This window comes from Physeter macrocephalus, chromosome 14, assembly GCF_002837175.3.
Source record: "Physeter macrocephalus isolate SW-GA chromosome 14, ASM283717v5, whole genome shotgun sequence".
Classification (NCBI taxonomy): Eukaryota; Metazoa; Chordata; class Mammalia; order Artiodactyla; family Physeteridae; genus Physeter; species Physeter macrocephalus.
In genome coordinates this window covers 51,463,567-51,491,488 of record NC_041227.1, presented here as the reverse complement: position 1 = coordinate 51,491,488, position 27,922 = coordinate 51,463,567, and positions in this window count along the sequence as shown.

Here is a 27,922-nt window from a genome sequence, read left to right as displayed (position 1 = left end):
GGACGCGCAGGCTCAGCGGCCATGGCTCACGGGCCCAGCCGCTCCGCGGCATGTGGTATCTTCCCAGACCAGGGCACGAACCTGTGTCCCCTGAATCGTCAGGTGGGCTCTCAATCACTGAGCCACCATGGAAGCCCTGAACAACCTTCCTTAACGAAGCTTATTAGCAGACTTTCTTTGAGCAAGAAACAGACTTACTGCAACTGAACATCCACTCTTTTTCCTAGAATTTGGCATGTACACATAATTTTATCCTTGAGGTGGCATGTATTAAGCACATCACTGAATTCTTTAATAGCATTACATCAAGCAAGTATTGTTTTCAATGCTTTCTGTAATTATAAAACCAATGTATGCTTACTGTGGAAAGTTTTTAAAAATTGGAGAAGCACAGGAAAGAGAGGTCACTCATATTTTACCACTCAAAGAGAGCCACATGTGATATTTTGTTGCAAACCTGTCCACCTCAGACATTTTTCACTGCACATGCAACTAAAAAATCATAAGCACACAGTAGACATTGCATCATATAAACTGCCTTATACTAGTTTTGTGCTTTGCAAAGTAACATGAAGATTTTCTGCCATAATAAAAAAGAATGATAACATCAATTCTGGTATGCCACTGTGATGCAGGCGCTCTTTTTACTCTACATTAAATAACACTAAACTGAACATCTTTGTCCATAACGTCATGAGCTTGTCTTCTGTTCCACATATCAGGGTAAATATCTAGAAGTGAAACTGATGAGTCAAAAAGTGGGCACCATTTTTAGCTTTTTAGACGTAAGGAACCAAGATCCTGGACTTTTATACTAATCCATATTCTCAATAATGGTATAAAAAAGAACCCATCTCACCCTAGGAACAATTTGCGGCCAACTATTTCCTCTCCCTGGATTGGTTCCCGCTTCCATCCACCTGCCCCAATTGGGCCACCACACTATTGCACACCAAATTAGCATAAAAGAGCTCAAACATCGCAAACAAAGTGGTAATGGGGAGCAATTCAAATCTGAGCTTATTTAACCTAAGAGGCTAATGGCTGCTCATTTTGTCTTAATTGCCTTTTACACTAAAGTCATTGTTAAATTACCTAAACACCAGCCTCTGCACAACTGCAAACTGAAAATTCTTTAAGTGCCTCCTCAAAAGCCTTGGCTCTTGTTTGGCCCATGGACAAGAAAAAAGTCTCTTTCTTCTTCACTGGGGTCCAGCTTTGGACTATGGGACGTGATTTAAGGGTGGGCTCTCCTGAAAGCAGCCACCATGTGGGCTCTGGGATGAGTGGCTCCTTGACCTGAAGTGTTCAGCATGAAATCTGAAGAGTAGCCAGATTTGAATAATAGTCTGTTCTCCCTCTTTCCTTCCCTCCTTTCCTCCCTCCTATGGACAAAGAGAGACTGAATCTACAAATGGAAAACAACCAGGCCATAGATACAAACAGAACTCGGACCCCAAATCTTCAGCATTGAGTCCAGGAAACCAACTCAAATCTACAACCAACAGCCCAGGAAGCCAGGCTGCTAACTACAAATAGCACCTGTAGGAAGTCAGACCACCAGCAATAACAAATCAATTCAGGAAGCCCAACAAAAACCCCTGTAACAATCGGCTCCAAAACAGCCTCAACTTGGTAAGTAATGGACACCTCTAATTTTTCTTCCCACTCTGCCAACTTCGGACCAACCAGAGAAAACAAACTGTGCACCCCTCACCAGGCACAGAGGAGGTCCTGCTTCTCCTTGGTCCACCTCCTGCTCCCCCAGGGCAAACTCCCCCGAGTCAAGGCATCCCTGAAACCTTCTTTTTTCCCCCATATAGAGCTTTCCCACTCTCTGCCCAACTTTGAGCTTCTGCCAAAACACAAGTGGCATGATGGTGGCTGACTCCCTTGCTGTAGCAAGATTTGTCGACTTTGCTTCTTCTTATTTGGTTGGTCTTTGCTTATTTCTACCAAGATTGTTTGTTTTCAATACTATGTTAGGTAAACAAGATGGACAAAGTCCTATTCCTCATGGAGCTTACGTTCTATTGGGAAGACAGGCAACAACAAGAGAATGAGACATTTTAGTAGCAGATCGTATGTAGGAAATAAACCTTGCAATGAAATGGGGGAGTAAATTGGGCAGACGCCGCAGACAAGATACTTGGGTTGCTAGGATTTATTATTAATTTAAAATTATTTATTTATTATATATTATAATGGTTCAGCTTCCTGCTTTTGTTTTATTCAAAAACTCATTGAGGACATGCCATCTGATTTGCACTGTCGGGCTACAAAACCTACCAGCAAAGAACCTCAGAGGGGGATGTATGCTTACTAATAACCGGAACACAAAGCAGACAAGTAGGTAGAACCAGGAATAAGATTCAGGTTAAGAGCTGTGAGAGCTAAGAGACAGGAGGGGAATTTTTCTTTCAGGTATTACAAGGTGTTCTGGGACAGAAGATTAGCGGAGACAGAGATGGGGCTCAAGACATACTACTCCAAAATATGGCATCTCGGCATTTCAAATATTTTAAACAAAAGGAATTTGAGAAATGACAGGTGCAGGAAGGATTTCCTCTCTGACCTTTCCCCCACATCCCTTGAAGCAGGTCATGAGCTCTCAGGTGATAAGTCCTTTTCTCCCAAGATGGAGGGATGGGAGAGGAATCCAAATGAACAGGCTTTGCCGAGTTCCCCTGGTTTTCTACCCTTAGCTCATATCCTTTTGTCCTATCATTTTCCCCCCATGACTGTCCACTCTTTATCAAACCTTATATAAAATGCTCAGGCTTCTTCAAGTCTTCACTTCCTTAGGAAGGCCTCTGGTGTCACATAAAACTTACATTAAATAAATGTGTATGCTTTTCTCTTGTTAATCTATCTTCTGTCAGTCCATTATACAGGGCCCCAGTCGGAGAACCTAAGATGGGTGGAAGGAAAGACTTTTCCTCCCTTACAATGGGGAGGGGGACGTATGTTATTTTCGGTATTTCTGTAGGTTACATCAGCAGGGACACGGTAAAGATGGAAGAGGTTTGCTTGGAGATATCCCTACATGATCATGCTGCCTTCTGTAGGATAATTTCCCCTTGAATTGCCTAAACTGGAAATGGGATAAACAGTGTGGAGAACAAAAGGGCATAAAACATTACTGATCATGCTTTGCCTCAAATCCTATCACCCTACAAAGGAAACAAGGAGATACTACAGAATTACTAATTCCACTGACTTGATTTGGTCTGGTCCCAGGATAGAATGGGGGTAGAAATCTCACATGCTTGAGGGTGTCCTTTAACTTTAGGGTTTAGGGAATGGAAAGGCTGGTCAAATCAGAGTCTTTCCTAGAAAGACTTTTGGAATTGGGAAAGGATGGAGTGGTGAGCTCCAACAGCTGGACTTGGAAGATCGGATAGAGTCTGATAAGTACGAAAGACCATTGCCTTTCCATAGAGAGGTAAAGAAGTAGAGAGAGGTGATCTCTAAAAAGAACTGGGAGGAAGGAGGGGGAGACAGATAAGCAGAAACAAGAGTCTGTTTGGCCCAGAGGAAGACAGAGATGGGGAGAGTGGTTGTCTTGGTCACCAAAAGCTTTCTTCCTTAGTTCTATATTCCTTCCCTTCCCCTATGTGCTTCTGATGCAAGCCAACTTCCCACCAAGTCCCGATGACATTCTCCATCCCTGCTAGCATCTCTAGACACAGTTAGGATTGCACAGGACATGGCCAGCCTGCAAAGGAGTCCCCAGATCCCTTCGCTTTGCAGAAAAGCAAAATACCCCGGTGCTGAGATGAATACACCTCTTCCCCGGGCCTCATGATCTTTCATGAAGCATAGCCGGCGGGCCAGCCTGTCAGAAATGCAATTTAAACACTGAGTGCTAAAATAAATATGAATTCTCTGACACTAGAGGTTTGGTTAGTTTAATTTTTTTTTTCCTTTCCAATTGTAGGGATGAAGATGTCTTCCTATCTAAGAATGTCATCAAAAATATAATTGATTGACATTCTTTTAACATTATGTACTCAAATGCCCACTGAATTCCATACGTGAATTCTAAAACCTCTGTCAGGCCTGGAGATACAAAGTTCAATAAGTCTACTGAAGAAGGCAGATACAAACAAATGTTATCATATAAAATAGCGTATAATTACTGGAATAAGTGACACAGAGTAAAGTGTGCTATGTCTCTGCTTGGTAGAGGAAGCTTCTTGCTCTGTCTAAGGGTGGAAGGCAGATTTCAGATAATTCATTAAGATGGTGATGCTTAGATTGGGTTTTAAAGGATACATAAGAGTTTGTTCAACACAGTCATGGGAGAAAGGCATTTTAACCAGAGGAAACAACTTATGCAAAGGAACAGAGGTGTGACTGTGTGAGTTGATGGACAGGGTGAATATCCAGGCTGGAAAAGCAGGAACAGGTCAGATAATAAAAGGCCTGTATATCATTCTAAGGGGTTTAGACACCATTCCTCCACAAGGAAAGTAGAACTGTCAGTGTCAGAAAAGCCACTCCATTTGGAGTGTGGGAATGGACTACTGGAAGCAGGGAGGTCCATTAAAGACTCTTTTGTTATATTTCAGGCCAAAAGATGATGAGGGTTTGCACAAATGAAGACATGGCAGTGAGGGTATAATGGAAAGGAAGGATTTGGTAAATACTTTATAAATAGAATTGACAGGACTTGTTGAATGACTGGAAGATATATATGAGTAGGGATGACTTAAAAAAAAGAAACTGAAAGAGGCCAAAAAGTCAAGATCAACTCACAGATCTGTTATAAGTTATTGATTGAATGGTGCCACCAATGACCAAGTTCAGAAGCATCAGAAAAAGATTTGGGAAAGATAAGAGGCTCATTTTGGCCACATTGAGTTAGGTGTGGCTATGGAACCTCCAAATGAAACTATCCAAGAGGCAACTGGATAGATAGGTCTGGGACTCCAGAGAAGCTGAGGACCATCTGGAATTCATGAGCACAGAGAGATGTTGCCATAGACAGAGACTATCTTGGAGGAGCAGATAGACCCTGATATTTGATGCTTTTAATGTCCAAGATAACACATTAGGATACAGTTGCTAATCAAACCCTAAAATACATTTGAATAAAGGTACAGAAGACAGGACTGTGCCATACTTCTGCTTTCCTGTAACAACACAGTCATACACTTAATATCCTTGAGTAGTTTATAACTAGTAAGATGAACTGAGGTGATTAAATCCAAGCACTAACCAACTGTTACTATAACCATCTGGATCAAATGTTACCTTTTTAACATACTCCTTCTACCCAGGAAACACACAATGGGATACGTTCTCTAAAGCAAACAGCCAGCCCTACCTGGAGGCAGGAATTTCAGCTATAGATGATGTCTAAATCAGGTTTTTATATAGGGATATTTAAAATGAATGACAATAGAATAATAAAGTATTCACTAAACAAATGTCTGTTTGCCAGGCACAAAGTAAATGCTTAATGAGTGTTTGCTAATGACAGGGCTTCCTGTGGGCCACGTCTGAGTAAGAAACAGAGCTTTCTTTGGGTCACTCTGCTGTCTAGAATTTCACTGGGCACCATCAACACTTTATCACTAGTGAGATGGAAGTCATTCACCTGCCAGCAGCTGAGTCCACATGAGACACAATCCAGGATTGTGAGGTTCCCATCTGCTGCTCTAGATCTTGATGGGCAGTGGAGGGTTCCCTGCTCCCACTCAGGGAGCCTGTGGGATAAGAAGGCATTCCAGGATGCAGGCGTGGTTCTTTCCATGGGAAGCTCAAAACTCCAATTCTAAGGAGTCACACTGTAATCTCACTCACGGGTTATGCATTCAACTGAACCGTGGGAAGGTAAGGAAACAAAAGAAAGGAAGACCAATGTGAAGACTGCCAGCATTCCACGGGCATCCCAGGCAGCATGCATCTGCTGGTGAGGGAGCCTGAAATAGGAGATGTGAATCTGCCTTTTCCTCCTGGTCCTCAGCACTCTCCCCTCAGAGCAGGTGCAGCCCATCTCACCCAGCACTAGTCTCGTTTTTAAAGCTACATCTTTTCTGCAGAGCATGGCCTCTAAAAGCAAACCAACACCTCATCTGTCACTTAATCAAAGAAGGAAATCCCTTTCAGAGCTGGAGAAAAACTTGGCTGTGTTGATCTCTTTAAGAGGCAATAACATATACACACTACTATATATAAAATAGATAACTAATAAGGACCTGCTGTATAGCACAGGGTACTCTACTCAATGTAATGGCCTATGTGAGAAAAGAATCTAAAAAAGAGTGGGTATATGTACATGTATAACAGGTTCATTTTGCTGTACACCTGAAACTAACACAACACTGTAAATCAACTATACTCCAATAAAATTAAAAAAAAAAAAAAGAGGCAATAGGTTAGGCTTCAATTTGAGACCTTTGAAGGGACTGTTCTTAGGGATATTTGACTCTACATCCTGGTCGTATCTTCAGAACTTCACCGGCAGCACGCGAGAGGCAAGGATTTTATTGGTTATTAGGACTTGCTGCTTTAGCCACAGATCTTTGGGTATTACTTTGTTTATTTTCCTCTTTACTTTTCTATATTTTACTCCAGAACATTCTTTTCTCTTTTCTTGCCCCTCTACTTTCCTTTCTATCAGAGTCTCCAATATCTTCTTGACAAAACTCTGCCCCTGACCTTGACACAGTTGATGTCCAAGTTCAGGTCCTGATGCATGCACTGCATGCTCTTTCTATCTGGAGTTCTTGTTGTTCCCAAGGGTGGAAAAAAAAAATAATACCCTAGACCAGTTCCAAATCCTGGGACTTCTGTCCATGAGAAAAGTTAGAGGAAGAAGAGGAGACGACTGGCAAGAAAAGAAAAATCACTCCCATTTAAAAAGTCTTTGCTGAACATTTTAATGTTTTAACAGACATGCAAATAAAACTATTTTGTCTTTGCAAATGCAAAACCCCCCAGAAAGTCACTTAAGGGCTACTGAACAGATGAGAATTTTTGTGGCAAAATAATTTTCTGTTCGAACTGTTGATAAAACAGAAGGTAGTGTACCAATCACCGTTGGAGTGACAATGATGTGTCACTCATGATTTCTAGAACTTGATGCTGTTTTACATGTCCCACTGCAGATGGTCATGTCCTAAACTATAACTGTGCTCTTTACAAAATCATTTCAGGGGTTGTAAACAAATATTAATTTGTACACAAAAGGCAGTGTGGTCCAGCAGCGGGACACAAGTTTAAAGTTGTACCATGAGTTGCAATTCTGAACATTGCAATTCTGCCAGTGTATCTGGGTGACTTACTATACGTCCTTACTGCTGAAAAATTAGAAACCTAAACTATAGGCCCTTCATAACTAAGATACAGAAGCCAAATAGCCTTCCAATGTTCCCAACTATCCCTACCCAACCCCCACCATAGTGTGGGAGGGTTGGCTATCTACTTTAGGCAATCAAGAGCTACTTCAAAGAAGTATCCCTTTGCAGAGAAGGGCGGTAGATGAAGGTGGTCAAATGATACAAACTTCCAGTTATAAGGTAAATAAGTACTAGGGATATAATGTACATCATGATGACCACAGCTAACACAGCTGGATGATACATAGGAAAGTTGTTAAGAGAGTACATCCTAAGAGTTCTCAAAACAAGAATTTTTTTTCCTTTTTTTCTTGCTTTTTATTGTATCTAGGAGAGAAGATGGATGTTATCTAACCTATCGTGGGGATCATTTCACAATATATGTGAATCAAACCATCAGGCTATATGCCTTCAACTTACCCAGTGATGTATGTCAGTTATTTCTCAATAAACTGGAGAAAAATACCTTAGAAAGATAATCAAAAGGATGAAACTCAGACTGGAGCCTCTTTGGTGCACGTTAGGCACATTCTTCAGCCCTTGATTTCCCATCCCTGAGAGATTCCTCTCACGGAACTGGAACAGGATCGAGGAGAGATAATATACCCAACCATCTCACAACCAGCAACCATCAGCTTGAATTCACACACGACTAAGTCTGAATTCTGGCTCTGGGAAGTTCTAAGAAATTTGGCGAGTTTATTTAAATCCTCCTGAACACCTGTTTCCCCACCTCTAAAATGGGTTTAATACCAACCCATTCAGATGGTTGCTGAGAGGATTATAAAGTTAAATAACATATGTTAAAGTACCTAGAGAGTAACTGGGATATAGTAGGCATTTCTAAATGTTTGAAAAATAAGCCAATGATGTTATGATGCTCTCAAGAAGATTATAACCACTGATGGTTTTGAATTTTTTTAATCCTTTTTTGGCTGAGCTAAGGATTTCCTAGAAAGTTTAAAGGACACACACACACATACATATACTCTTGCACCCACAAATATATATATTTCAAGTCTTATTGATATAACAAGGACTCAATTCTAACTTCAGTCTAAATCTGTAATCAGCAAACTTTTTCCATAAAGGCCCAGTTAGTAAATATTTTCTTCTTTGTGGGCCGTAGGTTTCTGTTGCAACTACTCAGCTCTATCCTTTTAGCACAAAAGTAACCACAGACAATATGGAAACAACTGAGCATGGCTGTATTCCAATACTGTCATTTAAGGACATATATATATATATCCAGCAGTGAGAAGGCTCTGGTCTGAATGTAAATTAAAAGTACAGGTGAGGAGGCTGCCCTTTTACTTTCTATGGACATTTTAGAAATTGCGTCCTAGGAACCCAAGGACTGAGTCCAACTGCACAACTCTTTCAGTTCAGAAGTGAAAATGATAGGTATCCAGGAAAGGGCGAAATTAAATCCACTGTGTTATCCTGACTCTTATCGGCTCACCTATACAGTCAAAATAAAGAATAGTGCCCTTATGTGCAGAAGGTACAAGGAGAAAACCCTTCATCTCCCTATCAAGTAAAACAAATAAATAAACAACAACAAAACTCACTGCACTACTTTTTATTTTTCCAAATAACCTACACAGCCTCATTCTGCAAACATATAAAATATTAGACAACCTTTTTGCTTGGGTAAAAACCTACTCATAAAAAAACAAGAGGATAGGGGCTTCCCTGGTGGCGCAGTGGTTGAGAGTCCGCCTGCCGATGCAGGGGACACGGGTTCGTGCCCCGGTCCGGGAAGATCCCACGTGCCGCGGAGCGGCTGGGCCCGTGAGCCATGGCCGCTGAGCCTGCGCGTCCGGAGCCTGTGCTCCGCAATGGGAGAGGCCACAGCAGTGAGAGGCCCGCGTACCGCCAAAAAAAAAACAAAACCAAGAGGATAGGAGTTAAGAGTAGTCATAAAAGGTAATTCCATAAGAGCAGCACTTGTACATGTGACCAGGGCTTCAGGGTTTACAGAACATTGTACATACACTCTCTAGTATTTACTCTTCACGACAATCAGGCTACACATGAGAGACTGTGATTATGACACCCATTTTGCAAAATAACATATGGACTCACTAGGTATGCAACTTGCCTGGAGGTAACACAGCTAATAAATGATGGCTTCAGAACTGACCCCAGAATCTTTCTCTTGGAGGCTTTCTCCTTCTGCCATATAGTTCTGCCTCTTTTTAATGCAATGCCATCCAGTCAACATGGCTTAAACAAACATTGCAGGAAGGAGAAAAGGTGAAATATATTCAGCGTAGTGATTAATGCTGTTGCTGAGTAATTAATGTTTTGAATATGATCCGTAATCCATATGGAAGGTGTAATCAAAACACAAGAGAGGTGACCTACCCACTCTAGAGTGAACCTTTCCAAAGTACTAACTATGGCAGTGATTTTAGGGCCAGATCTTCATTGAGGAGCTGTTTTCTTTATATCAGAAAAATTGGGGGGCAGGGGAGTTGTTAAAGTGGATAATTGACCTTCTTTAAATGTCAGGCCATTGCGCGGCTAGACAGCAATTTTATAATCAGTCCACTACTAATACATATTCAGTTTGGATATGAATTTGACATTATAAATAATGTTTTTGTGCACTGATGTGGCTACTTTCAAAAGATGAACCAACTGAAATATCTGTTCTATAGAATTAATTTATAAGAGGCACTGCTGTGCTGGATAAACTGATATATATATATATATATATATATATATGAGTTACCTTCACACCAATGGTTAGAATTTGATCAAATTCTAACTCTCATCCAAGGGCTTTAATTGCTGCACCTAAATGTTGGTGTCCAGAGAAATACAATTAAAATAACAAGAAATACAATTAAATGAGATACCATTTTTACATCTTAAATTGGCAAAGATTAACAAAATCACTGGTAATCAAATTTGGCATGAATTTGAGGTAACAAAATCCTCATGTACTGACGATGGGAATGTAAACTGGTATTTTTTCCTTAAAATCCTTCTTTCAGAGATGATGAACTCTCAGTCTGGGTGGTTCCTGTAGAGTTGACTTTACCCCCAGTTCAAGGCGGGCATGCAAGCAAGCCTAGCAATTGAGGAAGTCACATCCCCCTGACAAGTGGGATTGTTCTGGTGATGGGCATATGATCCAATGTTTTACACTGAGACTGTTCAGAGCATAAGATGAAACCTGGGGCAATTAGTAAGCACCTTCCCGCTTTGTAATAGAGGAGCCAACCTAAACATGGCGGCAATAGAGCCTGGTGAAAGAGTGAGACCTGGTCCTGGTGATATCGTCTGAGCTTCTTGATCCAGCACACTTTGAGTAATTTCTAGAGTTTTCAGTTCTGAAAGTTAATATTCTTCCTTTTTGCTTAAATCAGCTTGGGTAGGGTTTCTGCCACTTACACCCAATAGAAAACTAACTAGTACAACAGTTCAAAAAGCTTCTGACCCCAAATGTTACCTGACCAACACTTAAAGTAGTGAATTCTTGTCATTTATATGCCATCTCACAGCATCATACCAAGGCTGGAATGGCATTAATGAGCGAAACTCTAATACACAACAGGAAATAGTGGAATGGAACAAATAAAAAGTGCAGAAATGGGGTGTGTGGTGTGTACATATATATGTATATACATATATATAGATATATACATACATACACACATACGTACACACATATATGCACACATGATAGTGGAAAGGGTGGAATAATAAATAAATGGTGTTGGGTCAGTTGAATAATATTTAGAAGAAAGATAACGCATGCCAGAATTCACACTTAATTTTGAAAAAGTGAATTACAGGTAAGTTTAAAAAAATCTAAAGATAAAGCATAAAATATAAATTATTATAAGAAAATATAAGTGGCTCTTTTTATAAAAGTTAGATGGGGAGGGATAGCTCCTATGTCAAGAATAAAATTGATCACTCAAAGATTACTTTTTTATATGGCAAAAGATCCTGTAGGTAAAGTCAAAAAGGCAAATAACAACATGTGTTTATAACAAGTGTACCTGACTAAGGTGAACAGCCACAGCATACCAAGAATTCCTACAATTTAGTAAGAAAAAAGATAAACCAATTGAAAATGGAAAGACTGCATAAGTGATTCACACAGGAGGAATGATACCTTGTATCACTAGTAGTCAGGAAAATGCAAATTAAAGCAACAATATAACCATATGCCACACTAACACTCAATAATTTTTAAAAGCTTACCCAGGTCGCTTACAATGTTGGGAAGACTAAAAATTGTTCCAATGTTTTGGGGTTAAAAACTTGATAATATTTGTTGAATTTAAAAATCTGCACAACTTTCACTAATTATTTTATTTCTGGGAATTTATCCAACAGAAAGAAAAAGTCCCAGAACTAAAGAAACATATATAAATGTTTATCACAGCAATGCTTATTTTACCAGGAGACAAAACAAACAAATCCAAAGTAGAAATAATCTAAATGCTATCAATGGGGGAATGGCTGAACAAATTATGATGTGCCCATATTATGAAATATTATGCACATATTACAAAGGAGCAGGTAAATTTTTAATGCTGACATGTGAGGAGGATAATCATGCCATGTGAGAAAGTCAAGTTACTCAATAAAATGTAGAGTATGAGTTCGTCTTTAAAACACATGCGCATGAACATGTATATTTGTATTAACAAAGGAGAGAAAACCACAGAGCACAAGCCAACATGTACATGGGAATTCCACCACTTCCAGGGTGATACTGGAGAACTGAAGGGGTAGATAGAGAGGGGCCACCTATTAATTTTACTTTAGATAATTCTATGTTGTGTTAATAGTTTCAAAAGCCATTCACTACTTTTTTCCTTCAAATGACTAAAATAAATAATTTTTTAGAGGATAAAATTGTCTTTGGAACTTTTAGTTAAAACTGTTTTTAAAAAGGAAATAGAGAGGAAAGGTAGTCAATCTTACACCCCTTCTGCCCAATTTTCATTTGTTCTCTGCCTCTAGGAAAATGCATCGTGTATAACATTAAATATACAAGTCTCTTGGTATTAATCCACTCAGAGCTTGCCCCACTGAAAGTTAATACGGGCTGTTTCCATAATTAAATGCACCGAACAACTAAAATATCCATATAATTACCACAAAGCTGATATTAATTGCATGCATCCTTTTATTAGATGATATTATTGTCCCTACATAAACACAAAGATAGCGTCAACAGAAAAGTCCTCCCAGCTCTTTGATTCACCTAAAATTATCCGATTAATCTGCAGATTGCCACTAGGAAAAAATAATCTTCTATTAAATATCTTTGTCAAACAGAATCAAGTTATTAAATTCCTATGTGGAGACATTCCATACTTTGAGAAAAGGAGAAAAAGAAAAAGAAAAAAATTGAAATTCCAAATTAGAAAAAAAACCTTTCTGTGTTATCTAGCTAGGCAAGTATTATAGGTGGATTATATGTGGAAATGTTGTTTTTATTTTATTTTTAGACTTTATTTTTAGAGCATTTTTGGGTTTATAGCAAAATTGAGAGCAAGGTACAGAGATTTCCCTTTTACCCCCTGGCCCCCCACATGCTTGGCCTTCCCCATTATCAATAGCCCACACCAGAGTGGTATGTTTGTAATCACTGATGAACCCAGACAAATAATTATCAACTAAAGTCTAAAATTTACATCAGGGTTCACTCTTGGTGTACATTCTATAAGTCTGGACAAATATATGTATAATGATATGTATCCATCACTACAGTATCATACATAGAGTAGTTTCACTGCCCTAAAAATCCTTCGTTTTCCTATTAATCCCCCCGCTTCCCGACTAATCCCTGGCAATCACTGACTTTTTTATCTGGACAAATATATGTATAATGATATGTATCCATCACTACAGTATCATAGAGTAGTTTCACTGCCCTAAAAATCCTTCGTTTTCCTATTAATCCCCCCGCTTCCCGACTAATCCCTGGCAATCACTGACTTTTTTATTGTCTCCAAAGTTTTGCCTTTTCCAGAATGCCATGTGGTTAGAATCATACTGTACGTAGCCTTTTCACACTGACTTCTTTCACTTAGTAATATGTACTTTCAGTCCCTCGCATGTCTTTTCATGACTTGATAGCACATTTTATTTCAATGCTGAATAATATTCCATTGTCTGGATGTAACACTGTTTATTGATCCATCACATACTGAAGGACATCTCGGTTGCTCCCAAGTTTTGGCAATTACTAAAGCTAATTCTAAATATGGAGCTGTTCTAAATATCCATGTGCAAGTTTTTGTGTAGATGTAATTTTACAACTCCTTTCAGTAAACACCAAGGAGCATGACTGCTAGATCGTATGGTAAGGGTATGTTTTGGTTTGTAAGAAACCACCAAACCATCTGCCAAAGCAGCTGTACCATTTTGCATTCCCACCAGCAACGTATGAGAGTTCCTGTTGCTCCACATCCTCACCAGCATTTGGTGTTGTCAGTGTTCTGGATTTTCGCCATTCTAATAGGTGTATGGTGGTATTTCACTGTTGTTTTAATTTCCATTTCCAAGTGTTGCTTATTTTTCCAAAAACAAAACAAAACACCAAATCTCAAATAAAAACAGCCTGAAAAGTCATTGATGGGAACACAGTTAAATTATGGTAACAGATGTTATGGACTAAATTGTGACCCGCCCCCCACCAATTCATATGTTGAGGTCCTAACCCATACTACCTCAGAATATGACTGTATTTGGGGATAGAGTGTTCAAGTTAAAAAAAGGTCGTATGTATGGGCTCTAATCCAATATGACTGTGTCCTTATAAGAAGAGAGGACATTAGCACATGGACACCCACAGAAGGATGACCATGTGAGGACCCATGGAGAAGACAGCCATCTACAAGTCAACAAGAGACCAACCCTGCTGACACCTTGATTTCAGACTGTCAGCCTCCAGAATCATGAGAAAATAAATTTCTATTCTTTAAGCCACTCAATCTGTGGTACTTTGCTACGGGAACCCCCAGCAAACTAACACAACCTACATTATAAAATACTCTGCAGCCACTGACAAGAAGGAACAAGATTTTAAAGTATTGACCTTAAGGGTATTCACAACACACTGTTTGGATATATGGATGTACTGTAAGTCTTCAAAGATACAAGAAGCACTAGATAAAGAAGAAGTACGGTAAAGGGAAATCTTTTGGACAAGACTTGTAGGTCAGTAGTTTATCAGTTACAAAATAATTTTCTTTCTTAGGTGTCCATGCTTGATTCTCCTGACCAGTGGAGTTCACCATGATGAAGATGCGATAATGATGGCTAATGTATTTGGCACTCGGTACATCCCTGTTGTCATGCCAAGCCCTTTTCATGCATTTTCTCACTTAATCCTTCTAATAAGTCAGTGAGTCTGGTACTATGACCATTCCCATTTTAATGATGGAGACACCGAGCCTCAGAGGCATTACATATCTATTGGGTTGGCCAAAAAGTGCCTTCGGTTTCTAAGTAAAAATAAAAGACACATTTTTCATTTTCACCAAGAACTCTACTGAGCAACATATACACCCTTTTGTTCCACTACCTTCTGCCATTTTTCAGGCAACTTTGTAAGTCCATCTTTCCAAAACTTTGTATCTTTTTGAGCAAAGAGCTGTTCCAGGTGCCTTTTACAGTCTTCTAGGGAATTGAAATTTTTTCCATTACGGGAATTTTGTAAAGACTGAAATCAAAGGAAATCCAAAGGTGCAATGTCTGGTGAATACGGCAGATGAATCAGAACTTCCTAGCCAGGCTGTAAGAGTTTTTGCCTGGTCATCCAAGAAACATGCGGTCTTGAGGTATCCTGATGGAAGATTATGCATTTTCTGTTGACTAATTCTGGACGCTTTTTGTCGAGTGCTGCTTTCAGTTGGTCTAACTGGGAGCAACACTGGTTGGAATTAATCGTTTGGTTTTCCAGAAGGAGCTCATAACAGAGGACTCCCTTCCAACCCCACCATATACACAGCATCACTTTCTTTGGATGAAGACCAGCCTTTGGTGGGGTTGGTGGTGGTTCATTTCGCTTGCCCCACGATCTCTTCCGTTCCACATTACTGTACAGTATCCACTTTTCATAGCCCATCACGATTTGTTTTAAAAATGGAACGTTTTCACTACATTTCAGTAGAGAATTGCATATGGAAATACAGTCAAGAAGGTTTTTTTCTCTTAACTTATGTGGAACCCAAATATCAAAGCGATTAACATAACCAAGCTGGTGCAAATGATTTTCAACACTTGATTTGGGTATTTTGAGTAGGTCGGCTATTTCCCACGTAGTGTAATGTTGATTGTTCTCAATTAATGTGTCGATTTGATCGCTATCAACTTCAACTGGTCTATATGACTGTGGAGCATCGTCCAGCAGGAAATCTCCAGCACAAAACTTTGCAAACCACTTTTGACATTTTCGATCCATCAGAGCACCTTCTCCATACACTGCACAAATTTTTTTTTGCATTTCAGTTGCGTTTTTACCTTTGTTGAAATAATAAAGCATAATATGCCAAAAATGTTGCTTTTTTTCCTTCCACCTTTAATATTAAAATGGCTACATAAAAATTCACCAGTTTTGATAAGTTTTTTTTTAATGCATGCTGATATGACAGTTATCACAATACAATCTAACAAAATTGTTTCCAATGAAATTAAAGACAACTAAGCGCTACTAGAGCCATCTTATGGAAAGAAAACAAACGAACCTCTTGGCCAACCCAATATTTTCCAAGGTCAAACCAATAATAAATACAGGAGAGCCAGGCTGTGAACACAGGCAGCTCTGCAGACCCCAAACTCTCAGCCACCATGCATGCTCCCTCTGTGTTACTAAGTGATGTCAACCAGGTTAAAAACTCCATGCTCCAAATGAACTTCCACAGCACAGAATAGTATGGAGTTCTGCTGTACAAGGAGGGGACCAGGTACACAGTTACGAGTACAAACGCGGTTGCACAAAACTCTTAGTTCCCTTTTGCTCAAATTTCTCAACATTGAAAGTCAACAGCTTCTAGGCCTTCCTTTGAAAACATGCCTCTAAGACATCTAAAGATATGTTAAGAAGATATACTACTATTGAGATGATTACCTTTTAAAATTTATTTGATTTAAATCTAAATCTACTAATGCTGTATATTAATAAATTTTCTAATTTTAGACTATTTGTGAAGGATTCCTATAATAAATACTGTTTGGCTATTTAAAAAAAAACCAGCATGCTCTTAAGGAATTACACCAAGGGATTTTTTTGCGGGGTGAGGGGGGGTTCGCTTTTAAGGATACTATTCCATGTATGTGTGTGCCCATGTCCGTGGCCATGAACTTCATCCCTGAGAGGGCATCCTGGGCTTTACCTCACTTTGCTCCAGAGTCATCCGTAAGCTGTATTGCAGGGGAGACTCTTGTACCCACTTTTTTTTAAGGAGCTGAATTTACAACTTCATTTGTAACACCTACCTGCACACAACAATTGGCTAATTACACTCTGGTCATTAAAGTGGATCAAATGGTGAAGGACAGCAAATCACTGGGGTCCACATTATCATTCATCCTAGTAGATAGCAACACCTACTCCAGTGCCTCAGATGAGACAATAATTTCCAGGATTTGGACTATGCACATAAAATGGGTCCTTAATTATAGCCCTTCAAATACCCCCAGAGATTTAATGAGTCTTCTGGCACTGCAGGAACTGGGAAAAGAACTAGAGCTCAGATCATTAAAGTTACAGTTGAGACGTCTGGAAAAGCAGTCAGTGATTCACAGTGTATCATGGAAGACACATTTCTCTCCATGTCAAACCAAAGCTACAGCAGGAGGACTTTCAGAATCCAAGGTCACCTGAAAATAATGCAGGACCCCAAAGATGAGTCTTGGGTTCTTATCTTGCTTCACAATGAGTTTTTCAGGGATTCATCACCTTCCATCAGCAAGGGACCCCATGGTACCATAACACAGGCTGCATCACATTCTCCTTGATGCACAGCCTTCTTTTTACTTCCATGACACTCCAATTTCCTGCTGTTTCAGTGGGTGCTCTCATAATGGAGCAGGGCCCTATGCGCCTTCCCAGGACAGACCCCCACCCATGTTCTCCACCTGCCTTTTGTCTATAGAAAAACTTTAGCCAAAGCATACATTTAATCAGAGAAATGAGAAAATGCAGAAGCAAAGAAAAGCAGTCAAACAGGACAAAATAATAATAGTTTAGCCATCAAACAAAGTCAAGGACCTTTAGTTCCTCCTCATGGGCTATAGATAATATTCTGAGGCGTATCCTTTGAGCTGTTTTACAGATACTGAAAGCCCCACCAGGTGGAAGATGTTAACTACATGATGACCAGACTGCAGCCATGACCTAAGCTGCTCCATCTTACACAATTCTGAGAACTGGCCTCAAAGAAATGGAAACAAACCAACCCTGGAACTGAAGAGCAGCTGTACTTAAAACAATCAAGATGACATGGATCAGACCACTGCAGGACCAATTTCAAGATGACTGTCAGAGCTGACTGTGCTGCTCTGCATGTAGCCCCCTCCCCTACCTGTGCATCCCTGAAACTCCCCTTTAAAAGTTCTTGCCCTCTGATTGAGAGTGGGCAGCTGGTTCTTTGAGACATGAGTCCACCTTCTGCCTCGGATTGCTGGCTTCCTCAGTAAAGCTATCTTTCCTTTTATCCAACACTTTTCTCTCAGGATTGGATTCTTGAGCAACGAGCAGCTGAACCTATAACACTTTGACTTCTTTATGGATTCTTTATCCTCTGGGAATGCTCTCAATGCTTGGATCCAAAGAGGTCTTGTGTCCTTTTTCCTTCTCACTCTGAGCTCTACCTAGATGACCCCATCAATTCCCATGGCTTAAAAATCACATGTACACCAAGGCTTCCAAATAAGGCACTAATCCCACCTCATTTCTGAGTGTCAGGTTCATACACCCAACTGCATCACCTACATGTCTTCCAACATCACACCTACAACTTAACTTGCCATCTTCTCCCTTAGACCTACTATTGGTTCCTCTTCCTATTTCTGCCATCTCATTAAATGCTACCTGCATCTGCCTAGAACATTCAAGAATGAAACTAGAGTGTCCACATTGCTTCCTCTCACACGTTCACCCATTATTAACAATTAGTCTACAAGTCACATTGACTCTCCCACCTCCTATCTCACAGATCAATTCAGTTCTCTTCACTCCCATAGCCATTACACTCACCCAAAGGCTCCATCATTTCTTACCTGCAACAGCTCCTAACTGATGATCCTCTCCTGTCTCCTTCCACCGCAATCCATTCTCCACACTGCAGGGAGAGTTATCTTTCTAAATGGAAAATTTGATCCACTTCAATGGTTCCCAATTGTCCTTAGAGTAAAAGCTAAACTCCTTAACTGCCCTTAACAGAGCCCTAAGTTATCTGGTCCTTACTTATCTCTAGGTTCATTGATTGTGGCTTTTCCCCATCATCATCGATAAACTCAAATAGGGATGTGCGCGCACACACACACACACACACACACACACACACTCCTATACACTTTCTGTTCTAAGAACACACAATTCCCTTTATCTCCAGGCCTTTGACGTGCCACCTCCTCTACCTGTGAGAACATGGTCTTAATCACATTTCTATCTTCCTCCCTACTCCTTGGCATCTATCAAAATCCCAGCAACAGAGTAGGTGCTAAATAATTGTTGAAGGAATACAGCAAGATAGCAAGATATAAAGCTTTCTAGCTTGCTTCCTTTGTTTCTTCCTTCTTTCCATTTTACCAGAATTCTTCGATATAAAGATATAAGCCGTGTGCTCAATTTCAGTGGCTGGCTTTCGCCTAAGATTCTTAATACATTTGAATAAATGAAATCTTACTATTTCTTACTATAATTTTTTTACCCCCCATCCTCTTCTTTCTTGCCATTATTCTCCCCTCATCCCTTATTACACACACATGCTTTCTTTTGTTTTAATAATCTTAGGTTTACTGAATCTGTGCCTTTATTGTAGTCCCAAAACCCATTTTGGAACTAGAGATGGAATAAAGGCAACCATAAAATTAAAACAAATATGGCCATTAACAGCTGTCGCCGCTGCCCCCCACCCCGGTCTTTCATGCTTTCTGAAATGCTGAAGACCATTAACACTTGATTAAAAAGTCATCGTATATTTATGGCAATATGAGTTACCTGTCTCTACGATAAACCTGGGACAGGAAGGCCTTTGGGTAATATTGATTTAGGAGAGTAAGAGAAGCGTGTCATCGCTTTATGGTAATAGTTTACAGCAGCTTCATGGTGATTAATAATTGCATTCAGGGAATGCCTGCCCTCTAAGAGATAGGTCTTGTTTACATACTGCCTGCCACTCACGGAGCGGCTAAGGGGCTTGCTGAAGGTCAAGGTTGAGCGTAAACTTGCTCTGTGCAGCCCTTCCCATCACTGCCAAGCAGGAAGGATGCCTCCCTCCTTATGGCAAATATCTCATCTTTTCCCTCCTCCTATCACAGCATTCCTGGTATTACATTGTAGTTAGATTTTTTAGGTCCCTAAGCTTCCTATAGAGTTAGGAATCCATAAGGATAAAGATTTTTCCTCTAAAAAAGCCTTTAGAAGAGTACAAGGTATACAAGGAAGGAGAGAGTGTGAGCGATTAGGAAAGAGGGACAAAGGGGACAGTGGGGGGAAGAGGAAAGGGAAAGAGGGGAGAGTGAGAGAAGAAGAGAGACAGGGGAGATCTATGCCTTTTCTCACTCAAGGTCATTCCTGAGCAGGGCACACACACGCTTTCCCAAGTTCACGGTATTAACATCTCCAAGGCAGAATCTTGCAAACTTTAGGTTGAATTATGGTATTAAGAAGTATGTTACCAGTATTCTTAAATAATACTGACATTTATTTGTTTAAGTTTTTATTGTCTCTCTTCTCCACTAGACCATCATCGTCCGAAAGAACTTCTTGCAATGATGGGAATATTCCATCCATCTGTGCTGTCCAAAATGGTAGCTTCCAGCCACAAGCGACTAGTAAGTGCTTGAAATATGGCTCCTCTGACTGAGGCAGTGAATTTTTCATTTCATTTCAGTTCAGTTCATTTACATGTACATTTAAATAGCTGCATGGGGCTCGTGGCGGCCTCCTTGATTAGCACAGGTGGGGATTATGAGCTCTCGAAAGGGAGGGGTTTTGTCCACTTTGTGCCATAAAATGTCCATGGAATGAGGGGAGCACACAAGAATGAAAGGAATGGCAATTGAACTGGCTGGGGTGTTTCCCCATAGAGCAATACTGAACATGACTACGTAAGTTGTAATGATCATGGAGAATGATAACTAACATGTAATGCGGATCTTCTATGTTCAAACCTTATTCTGCAAGCTTCACAATCACCATCTCATATCCACTCAGGAACCCTGTGGGGTAGACATAATTATTTCCTCATTTCATAGATGGGGCAACTGAGGCACAGAGAGGTTTCTAACTTACTCAAGATCACACAGCTAGTGAGACAGGACAGCGGGATCCACATTCAAGTAACCTACCTGCGGAGGCTAAAGTTGTAAACCCTTTTGCTAAGGTTTGCCTTGGGCATCATTTGATAATCTCTAGGTCCTTCATAGATGTTGCCCGGAGGGTCTTCTCTGCCCTCCAAGAGCTGTCACCTAGAAAATGAGGAGCCGGAGGCACTGGATAATGGTGGGAAGAACGCTAAGGTCCAAAGGTCCGTCATGATCTTGTCTGTGGTGCTCTGGGCTGAGAAATACAGGACAGGGCACCTAACCCAGTCAGCGGTGGGCAGGGAAAGTTTCCAAGGCAGGGGATACGAGAAAGTTAAATCTTGAAAGATGATCAGGAAGTATCTAGTTTGGAGGGTCAGGAAACCTTTCCAGGTGAAGGTGGTCCACCTGCAAAAAGGTACAGCAGCCTTGTAGGGAATGACGTCATGCCCAGAGGCTAAGAAGTGGAAGCAAGCGTGAAGCAAGTGGTCTTCAGCCTGGGCGAGTTGCTCTGTCTCCCTCTGTCTCTATATCCCCTTTAGGAGTAGTACCTGACTATGAACAGTCCGGGCAAAGCGCGCAACATCATTAAGCAGAACATGCTCCATCCATCTTAGCTATCGTTATCCCTAACACTGATTGTCATCAGAATCAATCATTATTATTTCACACCCATAGAATGCTTTGGGTGAGATACACATTTTAGGCCACTTTATGACATACTCTTTTGCTTCGCATAAAATCATAGGTAGAGGGCTTCCCTAGTGGTGCAGTGGTTGAGGATCTGCCTGCCAATGTAGGCGACAAGGGTTCGATCCCTGGTCTGGGAAGATCCCACGTGCCGCAGAGCAACTAAGCCTGTGTGCCACAACTACTGAGCCTGCACTCTAGAGACTGCAAGCCACAACTGCTGAAGCCTGTGCACCTAGAGCCCGTGCTCCGCAAAAAGAGAAGCCACTGAAATGAGAAGCAGGCGTACTGCAACGAAGAGTAGCCCCCGCTCACCGCAACTAAAGAAACCCCGCGTGCAGCAATGAAGACCCAACGCAGACATAAATAATAAATAAATAAATAAATAAATAAATAACTAAAATCATAGGTAGAGTTTGAGTCAAGCTTGCTAGTATGCACCTTTGTTGAAGGAGGACTGTGTTGAATTTGACAAGGTGAGCTTGAGAGATGACGTGTGGGGATGGGGTAACTGAGACCGTCAGCGGTGAGGAAATAACGGCCAGCGAAGAGTCTTCGGAGATTGGGAAATATCCAGCTTGTTTCCAGCACTTCCCACCAATCCCTACTGCCTTAAACTGGGCCCATTTTCCTCATCGACACCATCTGCTTGGATATTTGAGTTTGCAGCCCCTGTTGTTCAGGGGATATAAAGAATAAGACCAGATCGATATTTCGGGGGTTACATTTATTTCTAGATCTATTTATTCCTCCTCCCCTTCCTACCTTGGGTCCAGGAAGGATTAAATGGGGTCCTATTGACAAACACAGTACAGCAAGATAAAATAGATTTATTTATCTTTTTAATCGGTGATAAAAGGGGAGAAATGAAAACAGGAGTAGGAACCATACTGACTCCAGGAATTAATACCGACACACGAAGCACGAAACCCTCCCTGTTTGCTGACAGCCAAAAAAGTTTGGATTTTCCTACTAATCAACAGTGAGGGGAACGACGTGAGAGAGTGGCATGGACATATATACACTACCGAATAAAACAGACAGCTAGTGGGAAGCAGCCGCATAGCACAGGGAGATCAGCTCGGTGCTTTGTGACCACCTAGAGAGATAGGATAGGGAGGGTGGGAGGGAGACGCAAGAGGGAGGGGATATGGGGATATATGTATATGTATAGCTGATTCACTTTGTTATACAGCAGAAACTAACATACCTTGTAAAGCAATATACTCCAATAAAGATGTTAAAAAAAAAAAGAGTGGGGGGAGGGGAAATTAACTAATTGCCATAATTCCAGGTGCCTATATTGTGAAAGGAAAGCAGTGATTCCATTTTATAAGATTATTCCTCAAGGCAGAAGCAGAAGGAAGTTTTGCCATGAAACAAGCATGCCAGTCACTGTTACTTGAGCACTCAGGCCACACCTCCTTACAATGCTGGGTATCAAGGAAGCCTCTCTACGCCAGGATGCAGGCACTGACTATTATACCCCTCACATCACTGATGAGAACACAGATGCTTACAGGAGTCAGGAGAGATGCTTTAGGTAAGAAAGAGAGCAGGGATTTGGACCCAGGCAGTCAGACGATGTAGCAATGTCTGTGTTTCTAGCCAGTGTGCAAACGACCTTAAATGTAAATACGCAGGATGCATCCTCCCATCAGCACAGGGGACATTTCTGTTTCTTGCTGTATCCTTGTATATGGGCTTCTGGTATTACCCCAACCTGCAATTTATAAAAGCAATTCCAGGGGGGGAACTCACGCAATCCACTCCACGCACACAGCTGCCTAATGATCTGGCATCCCCAGCGTTAACTTTTACAGTAGCTGGAGGAAGGGAGAGAAACAGGTCCTTCTCAAAATCTTCCTTAAATACTGTTTCTCCTACTCATCTTCTTACTAATTCAGGGGGCAGTGAGGCCAGGCCACCTTCATTACCGAGACCCTGATAGGATGCTACATGATGTGGCTGATTAAAAATGGGCCACCATGTAGCCTTTCTTTCCTGGGTGATTGAATTTAAAGAACGTAAAATCTCTCTTAAATGACCCTGGAATTCTACATTAGAAATTTAACCTAGTGTTAAGGCGAGACACCAAAAGATTTCTCATGCTACTCTCTCCACATACCCATGCACAGCATAAGGCACTGTGTGCGCTGAAAAGTGAGAATAAATCCTCTGATTCGGCTAACTGAGAGGAAGCAGCTGTTTATAGGAAAATAAAACCGCTCAGCTCTTAGCCCCCATCGACAGAAAACAAAAGTGAATGCAGAGCCTTTGGTAACACCTAATCAGACGCCTGCCTTCCAGAGAAATTCACAACTCAGAATGTTCTACACCGAAACAAGACCACTGCAATTCCTACAAAATAATTGTTACATCAAAGCTTTGAAGCATCCGGATGCCTCTCCGAAGGCAGTAGGGGTAGGCATGAGAAATGAACATAGTTCTTTCTATGAATGAGTTGATAACAGAATAATTTAATTCTGAGATTTTAATGTTGAACCATCAAGCAAAGCTATTGTATTTTACATGCTGTACTTTACCTCTGTCAAAATCCTTTTCTTCCCTATGACATTAATGAAGAGTTGTAAGATGTTTTGCCCGTCTGATTCCAGACGCGTACAATATATCGTATACTTGCAATGTCAGAAATATAGCACTTTCCATCTTTCTGTCCTAAGGATGCACTCTACCTTCTCTTTCAATATAGTTTTATAGAAAACTATCCACACTTCTGCTGAAATTAGTTTATGAAAATGTATGTCTTTTTTTTCTCTTCTCATTAAATCTTTATCAAATTTAAAACGACTGCAAATGGCTGTTTTCTCTCAATTCAAAATGAAATATGTTACATAGAACCAGTACAAAAATAGAGGCTACACGTGTACTTTGCATTTGGGGAACATTTAATAGGAGGAGAAGGTTGAAGGCCCCCAAAATAGTGCAGAATTAACCCAATACAGGCATATATGCTTAGAATGTTTTTCAATCAGCAACCTGAATGATGGCCCTGTAAGTATACAGCGGAGGCTCTCAATTAGGGTGACTTTGTCCTCCAGGTGACATTTGGTTGTCAGAGATGGAGGGAGAGCTACTGGCATGTAAAGTCCAGGGATGCTGGACTTTACCCTGGAGGATGCACAGGAACACCCCTGCCCTAACATGACATCACCAGACCCAGGATGTCAAAAGTGCCATGGATGAGAAACCCTGATCATATACACCTTGTAAAAAACATGAACTATTCAGAGAAAAAGTAATGAATTAAGGAAAATGTTTTTGCAGCCAGAACACAACACTCCTCCAACTACTACACTTAAATTTGTCATGAATGAGAGGTGGGGGGTACCCACTCTTTCCTCAGAGAGACCGTGTAATTGTAACATAGGTAACCAATTCATTGATGGGAGGCTGACCAAAATGTGTGAGGCTCTTGAACAGGTCCTAACCCTTGTGTGAGTGGATGGCTGCCTTTTCCCTTCCTGAAATTAAAAAGAACAGATGTTCTCATCTTTACCGCCATCTTTCAGAATGATGAATAAAAGGTTTCATTTACCGACTGCTAAAAATAAAAGCCTTCCCATAACTCTTAAGAGTCATTTTGTGTAGTGTAAAGGCTCGCCTGAAAATCTGGATTAGGAATTCTAATTTTTTAAACACTTGGTATTAGCAAACTTTAAGTGTAAATAAATATGTGATTTGTCCACGCATGTAGGGATATACAATACACGTGCATATTCATATAGCTGCATACAGAATTAACACATGGTCCAAAAATGGGCACTTCTATACCGACAGACAACCTTGCCAAATATCCTGGTGACTGCAGCCTGCACATTAAAATGATTAAACATCAGTACTAGGTTTCAGAACGTGCTCTCAGTCCATTCAACGCCTACCAAATTTTTATAACATATAATTCATATACCTCTCATTTCTACATAGTTCAATTAACTTCAAGCAGGTATATAATTGTTGGTCTTGAGGGATCAGTGAGGCCATTATTACTAAATTTTCCACTAGATAGGAAGATGGCATTTCCAAATCCATTTCACTTATGGCCACAGGTTCCAAACTAGGCCTTTCTGGCAGACTATGTAACTCTACTGTACAAGAAATCTGTTAGACAATCTGTCACATAACCATAGATAGGAAATGTACATAATGCAAAGCATGAAGGAAAAAAAGTCCAATAGACCATGAACTTTTAATGAATGAATTTTAACAGTTTGCAATCTGGTGTGCAGTTTTCAAAGTTTTCCTGCTGAAGAAGAATGTGACTCTCGTTTTATGTTTTCTGAGACTTGATTTAATTAAAATGACAGAGAGTGAAAATACATCTTTCACTACTGGGAAAAAAAAAAACAGAGCAAAACCCCAAACCCTCGTTTATTAGTATTCTATAGACAGGGGCTGTTTGCCTCCCAGTTAGGCAATGGTTTGGGAAATCAGGACGCTTTGAACTCTCATTAAACTCCTTTCTAGCATGTGCCTTGTCACTAAGTAGACCAGGTAATGTAAACATAATCCCAACACGATGCCTGTCTCTGGTTTTCTTTCAGCCCTTACTATATTCCAGGTTTTAAATAAATATAATTATTTAGAATATTATATATAGTAACTATAACTGATTACATATATTAAGCATAATTAATGAGAATGGTAATCCTAAAAAGTAAATGTTCTCATCCCCACTTTACAGATAAGGAAACTGAGGCTCACTAAGCTTAAGTAATTGGCCATCAGTCCTTCCCAACTCTGTCCCCACAGCACATCTGGCTCACCACTGGAACAGGAAAGGCATTAATACATATTTGCAGAATAAAGAAAGTATTCCAAAACCCTTCTATGTCACTAGGGTGCCTCTCGCCTAAGAATCTTTTAAAAGTTTAAAATCTATTATTTTAGGAAAATAACATGATTTGAACCAAATTCCCTGCCTCTTTGAAGTGATGCACTTGGGAATCTTTACATTTTGACAAACAGTCCAGAAACCATGAATAATCTTTAAAGCACTTACTATGTGTAAGATGTTGTCTTAGGTACCGGAGATGATGACTCAAAGGAGCCTGATCGTCAAAGAGCTCAGAGGCAAGGAGGTAAAATAAACAATTGATATGAGGCTGGAACCACGGGCTCCCCGACTCCTACTTTGTTTATCTCATTCTATAGACTCTCTCTGGGTGGTACTGACTAAGATAATGGGTTAAATCACATCCACCCTATTGATCTCAATGTTATAGCTTCAGCCCAGAGGGCGCTTTTCCTGGATCATTGGATATATCAACACAATGGCTGACCAGATGTCTCCATGTAGAATCCACAAGCCCCTGGAAGATTATCCAGAAAATCCCACACCAAACGCATCATTTCTGAGGGCTCATCTCTCTTATGCTCACTCTGACACACCCACTGACACACCCCTATCCGCCCTGACACCCCAAGCTGGAAATCTGGGAGTCACTCTGAATCGCTCCGACCTCACATTCAGTCAGCAAGCCTTGGCCGTGTCTCCCACACAGGCGCCTGCTCCACCCCACCCTCATCAGAATCTCATCATCTTCTGTCTGGAATCCGCACAACAGCCTCCCCACTTCACCCTTGCCTTCCATCTCCCTCAAATCCACTCTCCACTCAGCCCGGGGGAACACATGGAAAATCCATCCCCCTGCTTCAAGCCTTGGTGTGACTCCCACGCTTGCAAAGGACAGAGCCCCAGCTTGTCAGCCCATCTCAACACTGCCTTTTGGGGACTCTGCTGCCTCTAACCTTGCATTTTACCCTCTAGCAAAACCAAACCCATTTTTGTTCCTCCCCAGGCTCTCTACACACCCTTCACTTCTCTGCCCCACAATCCGTGCCTTTTTACCTCTTTGACATTTTCCCCTCATGGTACCTTGTGCCTGGGACACAGCTCTCTGAGTCCTTGAGCACCTGCACTGGGGAAAGCACGTTGAATAAAGCAGACGACATCCTTGCCCCTGTGGATTTTATGACCTGCCCAGGGGAAGCTGACACAACCAAGTAAAGAAACACACACTCGATTTTAATCATAATCCACGTTAGGACAGAGACTGAAGAGAATGTAAGGAAAGAGAAGAATAACGTCTTCTCTTCACATGATACTTCGTGGATATTGCTGATGGACCACTATATCATGCACTATCTGTTTATGTATGTCTCCACCACTATGCCAGGACTTTCCTGACGGTCACCACTGTTCCAATAATCACTTTTGGTTCAAGCTAAAAACATACATGGGCATTCAAGAAAATGTTAGTTGGATGGACGGATGGATAGATGGATGGGTGGGTGGGTGGGTGGGTGGATGGACGGATGGACGGATGGTCGGGTGGGTGGATGGTTGG